Source organism: Rhinopithecus roxellana, chromosome 4, assembly GCF_007565055.1.
Source record: "Rhinopithecus roxellana isolate Shanxi Qingling chromosome 4, ASM756505v1, whole genome shotgun sequence".
NCBI classification, from domain to species: domain Eukaryota; kingdom Metazoa; phylum Chordata; class Mammalia; order Primates; family Cercopithecidae; genus Rhinopithecus; species Rhinopithecus roxellana.
Genome location: NC_044552.1, coordinates 153004437 through 153019842, shown reverse-complemented (window position 1 = coordinate 153019842; position 15406 = coordinate 153004437).

The window sequence follows — 15406 nt, the reverse complement described above, 5'->3', positions numbered from 1 at the left end:
ATTATTCATTGATCAAACTCATTTATATCTAATTAAAGTTTTCCTGCATTAGAAGATACAGGGTAACATGGTCTATGTTCCACTCCTTGAAGGAGAGTACCTGATGCAAAAATAAATGGAAAATGGTGACATCTGTGTGATACAAATACACATTTGACAACTGAATTATCAACTTTAGACATAATCCATTTAGGTGACTTTACTGTGTAAATATCGTTTCCAAAATGTTTCCAGAATTTGGTAATTTTTGGAGCCAGAAGAACATAGCCTGTCAAGGAACAAAGCCTGTGTATGCTTAAATGAAATCTCAGGGTCTGAATTTTATGTAGGTAACTATTTCAGTTTCATGAAGCATAATTAATTGTGCTCTTCACCATAAATATTTACAACAATAAAAATCTAAAATCTTGAGGCTTAGTATGGAAATGCCATTTTATCATCTATTTTTATGCCATTCTCTCTGAAAGCCCACAAAATGGCAGGATTTTCTATGCAGTGGTAAAGACTGGATGCTTTTTGCTGGAAAAAGAACATATGTTTATTCTAAAAAAAGTTTCCTGTGCATTTTACTTTTAACTGTCATCAGTTACAATATGGTGCTTGAAATATGTTGCTTTCTTTTATGGAGTGTTTTCTAATATTGAACATATTTCAAAGTTGTAGATTTTTGCTTTGGGGATATAATTTCTTATCTAAAGGAATATCTTTGAATTTTGTGTTCTTTTATGATAGCAAGATTGAGAGTTTTATTTCCTAATACCATGCAACCTCAATTAAAACCTCTGTGTAAAAATGTCTATTGCTATAAATAACCCATTATAAATACATTTCATATGAATCCTAAGTTTCCAAGGCTAAATGTTAAATCTCTCTTTAAATCCATAAAATGCTTTCCAACTTTGTTATCATTTTTATTCATCGTGATTACTATTAATCTAAGATTTGAGATGCAGTGTTCATGTTCAGTATACACGAAATGTCCCCACTCCTTGTACCTATAAATATGGTAAGTGGGTGTGCTTTACACACATACTTTGCTATTTTCTTGGGGAAAACAAAAGATTATTTCTTTAGATCAAATTTTTGGAAGGGATTTAGGCAGAACAGGACCTCCTCGTGTTCACACATTACTGATTTGGGTATTTCATGTATTTCATATAGTTTTCTAGAATTAAACTGCACTATAATTGTCTGTTTATGTTTGTCTTCCCACCAAACTGTAAGATGTGTGTTATACTTTTCTTTGCACCCAGAAACTAATAAAAAATCTTGTGCTTAAAAAGCTTTCAGTGTTTGTTTGTTGAATAAGTAAAATAACAAATGAATGGATGGATGGATGGATGAATGGATGAATGGATGGATGGATGGACGATGGATGGATGGACGGATGGATGGATGGACGGATAAAGGGGCAGATGGATGGATGGATGGACAGATGGATGGAAGGACAGATGGACGGACGGATGGAAGAACAGATGGACGGACGGATGGATGGAGGGGCAGATGGATGAATAAGTGCATGAAGTTTCCACAACATGCCACCTGATGCCATTTGAATGTTAACTGACAGATATTGGGCCATCCAGCCCTATTCCCTTTTTGAAGATAAGTAATGTCCTAAACTTAACTTTTAAAGGATGTGACTGTATGTGCTACTTGAAAACCTTCAGGATATCTTCTGAAATCTTCCTTGAGCAACACAAAACACTTTCCCTGGAGGAGACAAATGGCCATTGTTGTTTCTCCTAATGAAGTTTTGGAATCTTGAAGACAAGTAACTTTCCTGTCCATAAGCACAAATTGCAATGCCAGAGAGTCATCAGCATGTTTTCGACGTTGGTATCTAAATACACCAGAACTGGCCAGATGAGGTTAATCACTTGAGGTTAAGAAAATGTCATATTAGGGTCTTTAAAATGCTTATGAGCCACATAAGAGATACGATTTCAAATGCACACAGAAGAAGATGCAGATCAAATCAGTTAACTCTCAGGTAGCCAATCTATTGGTCTCAAATCGCTTCCGCTTATGGATGGAGACTGCACTACCTTAATGCCTTTCCTATACAATTATTTCTTCTTCACTGGACTGCAGATTAAAAAAAAAAAAAGAGCTTTCAAACTGATACCAATGAGCCACAATCTGCCTTATTTTCTCAGCTCATTTTAAAGTTCCTTTTACCAGGGAACACAGACAACACCAGCTTAGAATCCAGCCTGAGCTGCCTCCCTGAAGAAGACAAGCAGGAAAGATGTACAGTATTTTTTCCACTTTTGAAAGCTAATCAACCTTATTTTGAAATAGTTTCAGCTTCTCTAATAGGCAGCCTTAGAGAAAATATTTCCTTTTAGGGCTTTTTAAAAGACAAAAAGCGTATGAATTTTTAATGATTTGGTAAAGAAAAGGAAAAGGATTTTCTTAACTAGAAAAGGATCAGATATTTAGGCTTTAAGGAAGAAAAGCAAGTGCATAATGGCATGAAGGCCCCATCCTATCACGAGAATTGGCAATCAGTGCCCAATTTTGGAAGAAGTAAAGGCACAATAATTGGCAGTCACTGCAGATATTTTTCTTTGCCAGCTAACATCTCATGTATCTTTCGTTAAATGGATTAAAGCCAGCTGCTGTACATCCAAAAACAGAACTTTTTCACACAGAGAAGCGGAATGGTAATAGAGATGTTTACTCAGTATAAAAGAGACATTCACCACACTCATGTTTATCACTAACATTTAGAAAATGTTTTTTATTATTAAAATTAACTGAGATTGACCTTTCAGAAATTTTCAGATAATTAATGTATGAACACAAATACCGTCTAACATGAGGCACAGTGGGAGGTGTCCAAAAAGCCCATCAGGAGGTGCCCACAGGCACATGTGGAGGGCTGAGCACTGCTCCCATCAGACCCTGTGCAGTCATAGATGAAGGTCAAGCTGCTGCAGCCACTGACTTTTCACTAAGGATCCTTCTGGACATCCAAGTCGTCCCTAAAAATACCAGCATCTCCACTTTTCAGGGCGTGAGGGTTTGGATTATATTTTCACTGATTCTTAAAACTTCTGTTGAGGCTGTTTTTTAGATAAGTTCTTTTTCTTTTTAGCTTGTTCCCCGGTTTTAAGTAAATGCAGTGTTTGCATTCCCTATGTGTTCTCCACTCCCCACCAGCATTCTTCTAAGTCCAGAATATCCCCTGTATGATATTCTTTGCTGGGAAATCCATGGACATCTTTAAAATAGTTGTTGAAAAGGAGGATTTCACTGACGTTGTAGATGCTATAGGGTAAACTGGGCAAAATTGCTAAATAGTTTGCTGGTGTAGGTCAAACAGCCCTTTCAACAGCTAGAGATCATCATCCCTGTGAATTATCTGCTCTTCTTCCATTCCAGGTCATCTCATTCCATAAAGCAAAAGAGAAGTGAAACAGAAAATAACCCCATTGTGTCTTATGTCTTAAACGTGCTTTTAAAACAGCAGTACAGGGCCAGGCGCGGTGCCTCACGCCTGTAATCCTAGCACTTTGGGAGGCTGAGATGGGTGGATCACAAGTCAGGGGTTCAAGACCAGCCTGACCAACATGGTGAAACCCCATCTCTACTAAAAATACAAAAATTAGCTTGGCATGGTGGCGAGCGCCTGTAATCCTAGCTACTCAGGAGGCTAAGGCAGGAGAATTGCTTGAACCCGGAGGCGGAGGTTGCAGTGAGCCGAGATCGCACCACTGCACTCCAGCCTGGGCAAAAGAGTGCGACTCCATCTAAAAAATAAAAAAAATAAAAAAAAAAAGATAAAACAGCAGTACAGTTGGAAGCACATACTTCATACAGCCTATAGTGGCCCTTTCACATCATCAAGGAAATCATATCATAGGTTTGACTGTCACCCTTAATTGGACATAATTATACTGTTGCCTTCTGATAAACACCAAGTTTTAAATTATTTTAAATAACTTTTGGAGAACTGTCATGATATGGCAAGGTCACTAGCATGTTCTTCTTCCTAATTACTTATTAGCCTTCACACAGTGAAAGACTCCCTTCTTCTGAACTTTACATGGCAGCCCATGCTCAGGTAACTTTCCACTCTCCAGCTCTTTCTCAGTCTTCATTGATGATATGTTCTCTGTTTCACCATGAAACTTTGGCAACACTCAGCCCGCAGACCTCAGCCTTTCTCTTCTCACCCTGTGCTTTCCCAGCTCGAGCTTCCTCCCCCTTAAACCCGTCCCCTCAATGCCCTCATCGAAGTAGATGAATCCTCCATCCACCCAGGTGCTTGCATAAGAAACTAGGTAACCAGCAACAACATTCTCTCTCCATTCAAGAAACCAATAGATGTTCTCTCAAACCCATCCAGACTCTGCCAGCTTCTCATTAGCCCCATGCAGAGCTCTGCCCTACATCCTAATCCTCTCACCTGGATCATGACCATTGTCCCCAAATGACTTTCTGCAGCCGCCCCTGCCATCCTGAATCTCCTCCCTGGATGCCATCCTGTCATTTGGCAGACTACCTTCCTCAATAGTGTTGTTCACACTAGCATAAAATTTTCCAGCAACCAGACATTGCATCTTGATTCTACTCATCACATGTAACTTGTATGTGTCGGGGGCATCCATCCAATGCGTTCTCCAAGTCACCTGCCTGTTCAAGTTTCTTTCACTCAGCTAATTGCACCTTTCCTGGCTCCCTGGCCATGTGTGTTATGCAGCTCAACTCTTTTGGCACATCCCTTAAAGCAATGCTGTTGAATAATAATTGTCAATGATACATCATAATACAAAACAAACATTAAACTAATAGAATGCATTTGAGCCTGAAAACTGCCTACCCCACCAACACCACCATTTTTCATTTTTTTCACCCCACTCATAATGGATGAAAAGGCAGGAGGATTCCGATCACATCTTCCCAATGGTCCTTGCTTCACCTTCTGGTTTCTAGTTCTAGGACTTCGTTTGATTCATTGGACCTTCCTTTTTTCCTTTTTGTTTGTCTTTTTTGTTGTTGTTGTTGTTTATTTTTATTTATTTATTTTTTATTTATTTATTTATTTATTTATTTATTTATTGAGACGGAGTCTCGCTCTATCGCCCAGGCTGGAGTGCAGTGGCCGGATCTCAGCTCACTGCAAGCTCCGCCTCCCGGGTTCCCGCCATTCTCCCGCCTCAGCCTCCCGAGTAGCTGGGACTACAGGCGTCCGCCACCTCGCCCGGCTAGTTTTTTGTATTTTTAGTAGAGACGGGGTTTCACCGTGTTAGCCAGGAGGGTCTCGATCTCCTGACCTCGTGATCCGCCCGTCTCGGCCTCCCAAAGTGCTGGGATTACAGGCTTGAGCCACCGCGCCCGGCCTTGTTGTTGTCGTTTTAATGTAAAAGCATTGTATCACTCTTATCAGCAGCATTTTTTCTCTTTTTCAGGTATAAAAAATAATGATGCATCTTGCAATCAGCAGAGTATGACGTAACAATTAAATATTGCAAATGTCCAGGTTTTAAAATTATTAGTATCCTACTATTCTAAATACTTCAGTGTACTCTGTTTACAGCAAGTACATTTTCTCATAAAATTTGGTATCATTACTGTATATCAGAAAATTAAAAATACTTCCATGATGCCATCTAATACCCAATCATATTCAAATTACTCCAATTGTCCCAAAAATATCTTACATAGTTTGTTTCTCCTGAACTAGAATTCAATTAATTTACATGTATTGTATTTGACTATAAATGGTAATATTATTAATACTGTGTACCTGCTATTCACTAGAAATGATTATTTTAACAAAAAAATATTTTATAGGCATTGTTGTTGAATTCATTCTCATCCTATTTTTATCTTTTGGCCCTCATTTAAAAAACAGCTTTATTGAAACAAGTTTTACATCTCAGAAAATTCATCTATTTCAAGTAAAAATTCAATGACTTTTAGTTACTTTACCAAGTGGAATTATTTACTTGGCAGGGATCAACACCTGACCTAAAGTGGGATTTAGATTGGTGAGGAGGTTCAGTGTGACTGGGCTCTATGCCCCAACACATGGTATAATATCAAGATTTGGGCTCTAGACAGATAGGTAGAGTTAGAGACATAGAGATGATAGAGATGGAGATAGAGTATTAGTCAAGGATCTCTAGAAAGAACAACCAGAAGAGATATATATATATATATATACTAATTTATATATTCTATTATATATTATATATATATATTCTATTATACATATATATATACGAGTTTATTAAGAAGTATTGACTCACATGATAACAAGGTGAAGTCCCACAATAGGCCGTCTGCAAGCTAAGGAGCAAGGAAGCCAGTCAGAATCGCAAAACCTCAAAAGCAGGGAAGCAGACAGTGCAGCCTTCAGTCTGTGGCTGAAGGCCTGAGAGCCCCCAGCAAACCACTGATGTAAGTCCAAGAGTCCAAAAGCTGAAGAACTTGGAGACTGATGTTCGAGGGCAGGAAGCATCCAGTATGGGAGAAAGATGGATGCCAGAAGGCTCAGCAAGTCTAGTCCTTCCACCATGTTCTTTTGCCTGCCTTTTTTTTTTTTTTTTCCAGAGTCTTGCTCTATCATCAGGCTGGAGGGCAGTGGTGCAGTCTTGGCTCACTGCAGCCTCTGCCTCCCGGGTTCAAGCAATTCTCCTGCCTCAGCCTCCTGAGTAGCTGGGACGACTGGCATGCACCACCATGATCAGCTAATTTTTGTGTTCTTCGTAGAGACGGGTTTTCACCATGTTGGCCATCTTCTGCCTGCTTTTATTCTGCAGCTGATTAGATTGTGCCAACCCAGATTGAGAGTGGGTCTGCTTCTCCCAGTCCACTGACTCAAATGTAAGCTCCTTTGGCAACACCCTCACAGACACACCCAGGAACAATACTTTGCATCCTTCAAGCCAATCAAGTTGATACTCAATATTAACATATATGTGTGTGTGTATATATATATATACGTATATACACACACAAAGAGAGAGAAAGAGAGACAGATACAGAGAGACAGAGATAGAAGTACACAGTTCCATCTCCTCTATCTCTTTCTCTTTGGTGCTTGACTCATTTCCTTTGGTTATCTCTATTCTTAGGCAGCCTCCCTGAACAGAGTGACAATCTAGTTATCTTATAAACTTAGAAAACAAAAAAATCCTTAATTGATCAAAAATGCCTTTATCAAAGGTCCTGAATTGGCTCAAAGTAAACAAAGTGCCCCTTCCTGAACTCTAATTGTCCAAGGTAGGGCCTGGTGCCTATTCCTGGAGCTGGAGCAGAATTGGACCAATCAAAGAACATGGACTGGGGTGTAGGAAATTCCAAAGGGAAAACAGGAGCTATTACCAGAAAAAGAAAAATTGGATGCTGGACAGGGAAAAATGGTATCCTTCCACTACAATCCTCTGTATCAGAGCAGACAAATGTTTTCTGGAAAGGTCTAAATAGTAAGTATTTTAGGCTTTGCTGACCATGCAGTCTGTGTCATAACTATTCAACTCTGCCACTACAGTGCAAAAGGAGTCATAGACACTATGTAAAGGAATGATTATTGCCATGTTCCAAACTACTTTATTTACAAAAACTTGCAGCAATCCCAGGTTGGCCTGCAAGCTGTAGTTTGACAATTCTTGCTCTATGTCATCAACAGGACTGCTATGATGTGAATATTTCTGTCATCCCAAAATTCATATGTTGAAATCTTAACCCCAAGGTAATGGTATTAGAAGATGGGGGCGTTGGGATACAATTGGAGCCCTAATAAAAGAGAGCCACGGAAGCTCATTTTCCCATTCCACTGTGAGGACACAGAGAAAAGACACCATCTGTCCACCAGAAAGTGGGCCCTCATCAGACATCAAATCTGCCAGTCCCTTAATCTAGGAATTCCCAGCCTCCAGACTGAGAAATAAATTCTTGTTGTTTATAAGCTTCCCAGTTTGTGGTATTTTGTTATAGCAGCCCAAAAGGACTAAGACAAGAACCCATATCCAGTGACAACAGACGCGATTGTAGCTGTCTGCTAGACAGCCTGCCATATGCTTTTAAATAGTGTATCTTAGCCATATGGTGTTTTAAAAGCCAACTCAAAGTTCTCCTTCAAATATTATCAAGAAGTTGAGTTCCCACTAATGACCAGTTACTAAGAATATAGTAACAATGACAAATCTCAAATTAAAAGTACTATCAGAAGCTAAAGGGAATTATAAGAATCTTTGTTTTTGTGATGATTTAAACATGACAAAATTAGACAATATTGAAATAATCTAATATTTCATTGCAAATATTCATACTTCACTATATCTAATTAAATTTCTGACAGTTGTTAAAATTGTCAGGCACCAATATTTCTTTTATCCAGGCAAACCATATTATTCCTGCCTTACTAAATAAGAAAGCTAATACTTTTAGAGACATGCGAACAATTTTGTCCTTCACATCTAACATTTAAAATCAAATTTAATAACTCATATCTCTAAGACTTTTATAACAAAATTATAGTAGTAGAATTGTTAAACTATATAAAACTCTAGAGTTCAAAAGTTGTATAATTATGACAATAAATACAAATTGTTCATGGTCTGTTATTTGTTTTTTATAGCTTGAATACATTTGCAAACATGATCTTTATTACAGTTTTTGTACTGGCACTACTTACTTATATTTTTACTATGTTCATTTTTTATCTCCTCCTCTATCTCCAGATTTAACTTTTATTGTATTGGTGTCATAGTTTAACAAACATGCATAATGAACACCATTCCCAATCCACACAGTTTAGTTAATTCGCTTCCAACATCTGTGTCATAATTATGTCAGTGTTTCTGATTACTTCTGTTAAATAAAAATCTTTAGACAAATTACATCTAGTAGAATTTATTTGAGCAAATAACTACTCATAAATTGGGCAGCACCCTAACCAAGCAGAGGTCCAGACAGCTCCATTTAGGATTGGGGGCTGGTCATATTTATAAACGGAAAAGGGAAGTGACATAGGAAAGCAGCTTGATTGGTAATAGCTCCAGCATTTGCCTTATATGGACATGGTCTGATCAGTTGGCAGACTGTAATTGGCTGAAGCTCAGCTGCTGTGATCAGCTGAAACTCAAATATTTGTTACAAAAATATACTCCTAAGTTAGCATTTTGTTTACATACTGAGTTAGGTTGCAGTTCACTATGTACAGAGGCAGCCTACGCCAAATTCAATTTAATTTAACACGTCCTGAGTGATATCATTTGGATCTGTGTCCCTACCCAAATTTCATATCAGATTGTAATCCTCAGTGCTGAAGGTGGGGCCTAATGGGAGGAGATTCGATCATGGGGGCAGTTTCTAATTGTTTAGTGCCATCCCACTAATGCTGTTCTCATGACTGAATTCTCACAATAGCTGGTTGTTTAAAAGTGTGTAGTGCCTCCTCATCCTTCTTCTTGCCCTGGCATGTGAAGACGTCTGCTCTCACTTTGCCTTCCACCATGAGCAAAACTCCCTGAGGCCTCCCCAGAAGCTGATGGTTCCATGTTTTCTCTGTAGCCTGTGGAACCACAAGCCAATTAAACCACTCTTCTTTATAAATTACCCATTCTCAAGTATTGCTTTATAATAGTGTAAGAATGAACTGATACAAAAAATTAGTACTGAGGAGTGGAGCATTCCTAAAAAGATACCTGAAAATGGGTAAGTGATGTTGGAACTGGGTAACAGGCAGAGGTTGGAAGAGTGTGGAGGGCTCAGAAGAAGACAGGAAGATGAGGGGAAATATGGAACATCCTAGAAACTTGTTAAATTGTTGGGACCAAAATGATGTTAGTGACATGGACAATGAAGTTGAGGCTGCTTAGGTCTCAGATGGAGATGAGAAACTTATTGGGAACTTGAATAAAGGTAACTTTTCTTGTTTAGTCAAGAGCCTGGCTGCATCGTTTCCCTCCTTTAGGGATCTGTGGAACTTTGAACTTGACAGTGATAATTTACGGTATCTGGTGGAAGAAATTTCTAAGTAGCAAAACATTCAAGATGCGGCCTGGCTGCTTCTAACTTCCTGTGCTCATATGCATGAGCAAATAAATGGCCTGAAACTGGAATTTATATTTAACAAAGAAGCAGAGGGTAAACGTTTGGAAAATTTGCAGTCTGGCCATGTGGCAGAAAATAAAAACCTGTTTTCAGGGGAAGAATTCAATCTGGCTGCAGAAATTTGCATAAGTAAAGAGGAGCTGAATTGTAATAGCCAAGAGGATGGAGAGACCTCAAAGGCATTTCAGAAATCTTGGTGGCAGCTCTTCCCATCATAGTCCCAGGTGGCTAGGAGGGAAGAATGGTTTCATGGGCCATGACCAGGGGTCTGCTGACCTGTGCAGCCTTGGGACATTGCTCCCGACATCCAGGCTGCTCCAGCTTCAGCCATGGCTAACTGGAGCCCAGGTACAGCTGGGGCCACTGCTCCAGAGTGTGCAAGCCATAAGCCTTGGCAGCTTCTGCATGGTGTTAAGCCTGTAGGTGGATAGAGTACAAGACATGAGGCTTGTTAGCCTCTGCCTAGATTTCACCGGATGTATGGAAAAGCCCAGAGATTCAGGCTGAAGCCTGCTGCAGGGTCAGAGCCCTCATTGAAAGCATCTACTAGGGCAGTGTAGCGGTGAAATGTGGGACTGGATTCCCCCACAAAGGGTCCCCACTGGGGCACTGTCTAGTGGAGCTGTGAGAAGAAGGCCACCATCCTCCAAACTACAGAATGGTAGATCCACCGGCAGCTTGTACCCTGTGCCTGGAAAAGCCATAGGCATTCAATGCCAACCCAAGAGAACAGCCATGGGGGCTGAACCCTGTAAAGTCACAGGGGTGGGTGGAGCTGCCCAAGGCTTTGGGAGCCCACCCCTTACACCAGCATGCCCTGGATGTGGGACATGAGTCAAAGGAGGTCATTCTGAAGCTTTAAGATTTAATGACTGCCCTGTTGGGTTTAAGACTCCCACAGAGCCTGTAGCCCCTTTCTTTTGGCCAATTTCTCCCTTTTGGAATGGGAGTATTTACACAATGCTTATACCCTCATTGTATGTTGGAAGTAACTACCTTTTATTTTTTTTTTTTTTTATTTTACAGGCTCATAGGCAGAAGGGATTAGCCTTGACTAAGATGAGACTTTGTACTGTGGACTTTTGAGTTAATAATGGAATGAGTTAAGACTTTGGGGACTGTTGGGAAGGCATGATTGTATCTTGCAATATGAGAAGAACATAAGATTTTGGAGGGGACAGGGGCAGAATGATATGGTTTGGATCTGTGTCTCCACCCAAATCTCATGTCAAATTGTAATCCCCAGTGTTGGAGAGAGGGTCTGGTAGAAGGCAATTGGGTGCTGTTTCTAATGGTTTAGCTATCTCCCTAGTGTTGTTCTTGCTATAGAGTTCTCACAATATTTGGTTGTTTAAACGTGTGTAGCACCTCCCTACTCCTTCCTCTTGCTCTGGCCATGTGAAGTTCCTGCTCCCACTTTGCCTTCCACCGTGAGTAAAACTATCAGAGGCCTACCCAGAAGCAGATGTTTCCAGGCTTCTTGTACAGACTGTGGAATCGTGAGCCAATTAAATCTATTTTCTTTATAAATTACCCAGACTCACATATCTCTTTATAGCAGTGCAAGAACACACTGAAAAACTGGGACAGAAAATATGCCTCCGAATAAGGGAATTTCTTATTTAGGTGACATTAAAAAACAAAAATGAAACTGGCAATTTTGATAAAATGTGATCTTGTTTTCATGGAAATAGGGACAAAATAAACACTTTAATTTGCACACACAGTAGTGGGTTCTACCAGATGGATAAAGGCTCCAGTGAAGTCAGGTAATCTTGTCCAAATCAAACAACTTATAGTGGAGTGGGTGTGTTTGTCTCTGACCTCAGGAATTACCCATCCTTTTATACCCTTTTATATAGTTATCAAAGTTGTGGAAAGTTGCTTTTCCTTTGTTTTTGTTTTGCAGAATGGTTGTCTGCTATAATCAGTACTCCAGAAAACATCAACATTGTAGTTATTTGTGTTATGTGTATTTGGGTAACTTCCTCGCCCCTATAAAGTGAACACTCTTGCAGGAATTCTTTGCTCCTGTGGAAAGCCTGGTGCAGAGATGTAGAGATGTTGACATCCAGTTTTGCTTCTGGTCGTTACCAAACAAATAACTGCTCAAGTTGTTAAGCTTTTCTGAAATTCGGTGATGTGGTTAGACTTTGTGTCCCCACCCAAATCTCATCTTGAATTATAATCCCCATAATCCTCACATGTCAAGGGAGAAACCAGGTAGAGGTAATTGAATCATGGGGGTAGTTTCTGCCACGCTCTTCTCAGGATAGTGAGTGAGTTCTTACAAGATCTGATGGTTTTATAAGGAGCTCTTCCCCCTTCGCTTGGCACTTGTCCTTCCTGCCTCCTTGTGAAGAAGACGTCTTGCTTCCCCTTCGCCATCCACCATGATTGTTAAGTTTCCTGAGGCCCCTGGGGCCATGCTGAACAGTGAGGTAGTTAAACCTCTTTCCTTTATAAATTACCCAGTCTCAAGCAGTTCTTTACAGGAGTATGAAAACAGACTAATACACTGTTTCTTTTTTATCCCCTCTGTAGATTACATATGAAAAGTTCTAGATAAATAGTAGTTCACTTTTATTTGAAATTGTACCTTGTATGTAGCAGACAGGATAATGTGGGTAGTGTTATGAGGTACAAAGAAGTGTAAGTCACAGTCTTTATAAACAGGAAGACTGCCAATTTAATTGAAGAAATGAGACACAAAAACATGATATAAACAATGCTACCAATCATCGTAAATTAATGATACAATATGTACCAGACAGAGTTTTCCAAGGTGTGAAACAGAAATCCCTTTTGTGGGTCTACACAATCAAACCTAAATTCAAATGCAAATCTAAAACTCTGGACACAGTAGATCCCACTTGAGTATTCTAAATGCAGATTAGGATATTAAAAGCTCTGAGAAATACTGTGGTAAAGAAATCTAATTAAATTCATATAAATCAGCAACTCCCAGTGTATTTTACCACTTACCCCTGCTTAATGAAGAAAAAACCATCATAAAACCCAAGCAGAGTGTTCTTTAGGCAGTATTTGTAAAACACCACCCCAGAAGCGGCAGGTTGAGTGAGAGCCTGAAGAATGGGCATGATGTTCCTGGGGAGGCAGAATACAATGGAAGAGGGTGAGAGGTAAGGCGAGAAGCAGCCTTTCCAAGTTTGGGATGACACAGAGACTGTGGGTTCTTAATAGGTGGAGTGACTCCCACACCTTCATGTCCATCAAAATTCCCATCCTGTTGCCTTCACTATGGTGGTTATTCAATGTATGTTTGATGAATTAACTTCGCAGAATTAGAAAACTGAAATTCCTATTTGGAGGGTAGAGAGTAAAACAAACTGAGTACAGCAGAGAAGTAGAACTAAGGCTGGGAAGGAAAGGGAGAGAAAGATCCCAGAAGAGAAAATCAACACCTAGGGTTGGGCACGGTGGCTCACGCCTGTAATCTCAGCACTTTGGGAGGTTGAGGTCGGTGGATCACTTGAGGCCAGGAATTCAAGACCAGCCTAGCCAACATGGCAAAACCCCATCTCTACTAAAAATACAAAATAAGCTGGGCATGGGGTGGCGCATGCCTGTAATTCCAGCTACTCAGGAGGCTGAGACTGAAGCTTTAACCTGGGAGGCGGAGGTTGCAGTGAGCCAAGATCGTGCCACTGCACTCCAGCCTGCAAGACAGAAAAAGACTACATCTCAAAAAAGAAAGAAAAGAAAATCAACACCTAACTGAGAATAATGTGTGGGATCTGTGCTGCAGGTATTTTATACCCTGTCTCATTGAACCCTGACAATTACCTAAGGCAGAGAAGGATTATATTTAGTGGGAAAGACAGAGGTAACAAAGAAAGGAAAGAAATTCTGAACAGCAAAGAGATAGAAATGGCAAAGCAAAAGATGGCCGAACAGGGCTGGAGTCACATGCAGGCAAGAGTGCAAATGAAGGAGAAGGGAAGCAAAACTTCCTCCAGAAAAATTATTACCAATGTTTAAAAACTGATGAATTTTACTTTTCATAGCTCCAACACACTCCAGAATTCTGAACTATTTTATCTTACTAGTTTCTCTAACATTAATAAGAATTATATATTTAGGACAATTACCATGGTTATTCTTTCCTTTTTAAAAAGATGTATCCTACTTCCTATTTTCTGACATTCTGATACCCTCCCAGGTCTCTATTTTTGTACTCTAAAAATAACCTTTAGTAGTTGGATATGTTCTTTAGTTAATTCACCTGCAGCACCACATTTAATGCCATCTGGAACCACTAATTTTATTTTGTTTAAATTATCCAAGTGTGCTCTTACCTGCATTTCAACAGCCGGTATTTTCACAAAGTCTTCATTATTTTATAATTTTCCAGAATTGTATTTCTTTCCTTTCCAGCACTTTACAAGGAATGATTAAAGACACTAGAAGAACAGAAGCTCTGCGAAATGTGCTACTTTGAGATGTCTCAATTTTAACAACGAATGTCAGGAAGATATGTTTGAAACAATGGATTTTCACTTGTTAATTTTCTTTCACATGCTCAATTAAAAGCATCTTCCAATTTTACTTTAAAAGCCTTCATTTTCAAACCAGCAGGATACTGATTTAATCTGCTTTGAAAGATATTTAATAAACCACAGTCATAAACAATTATTTCAATATCTAATGGAGCACAGGTGAGCTTATAAGACTGGAAAGGGAAGCAGTGAGGACTTTATTTATAAAGGAGTGGGCCCTTTCCAGAATGATCTACACTAGAGGATTTAACCCCATGTTCTCAGGTGCTGCCCAGTCCTACTGTATTTGACTCCAGACACCAGGCTCTCACTGGAAGATCAACCTCCACCCAGTCTACACCATCCCTGATTCAGAAAAATTTAAAGAACTTAACAATCTAGCACTTGGTGTCTAAACATTTTCACCTCAAAGTCCTCTCTAGTCTTGCAACCCAGTTTACTACCTGGCTTCTGTCCTTTTCCTTATGCCTATATTTTGTTTAAGTCAGCTTCCCAGTAACACTGGCCTTCTGGGACAAGGATCTCATCTTGCTTTGAACATCTACCAGCCGCCACAGCTTTTCCATTGCCTACCTCATATCTACCTGCACCTGGACCCTGCCTAAGACTGAGCTTCCCTGTTTGAAGATAGACTTTCCCAATGTCTGCTGCCTTGCTATGTAAACTTCTACATGTCACTTGGTTTAGAGTCCTCACTGTGTCCTTCTGCTGCAGCTAGGACATCTCCCTACCTCGTGTCGTCCACCACCCTGGCTTTTTGGCTGAATTTATACTCACCAATTTTCCCATCCTTTGAAGTACATGCTCTAAGT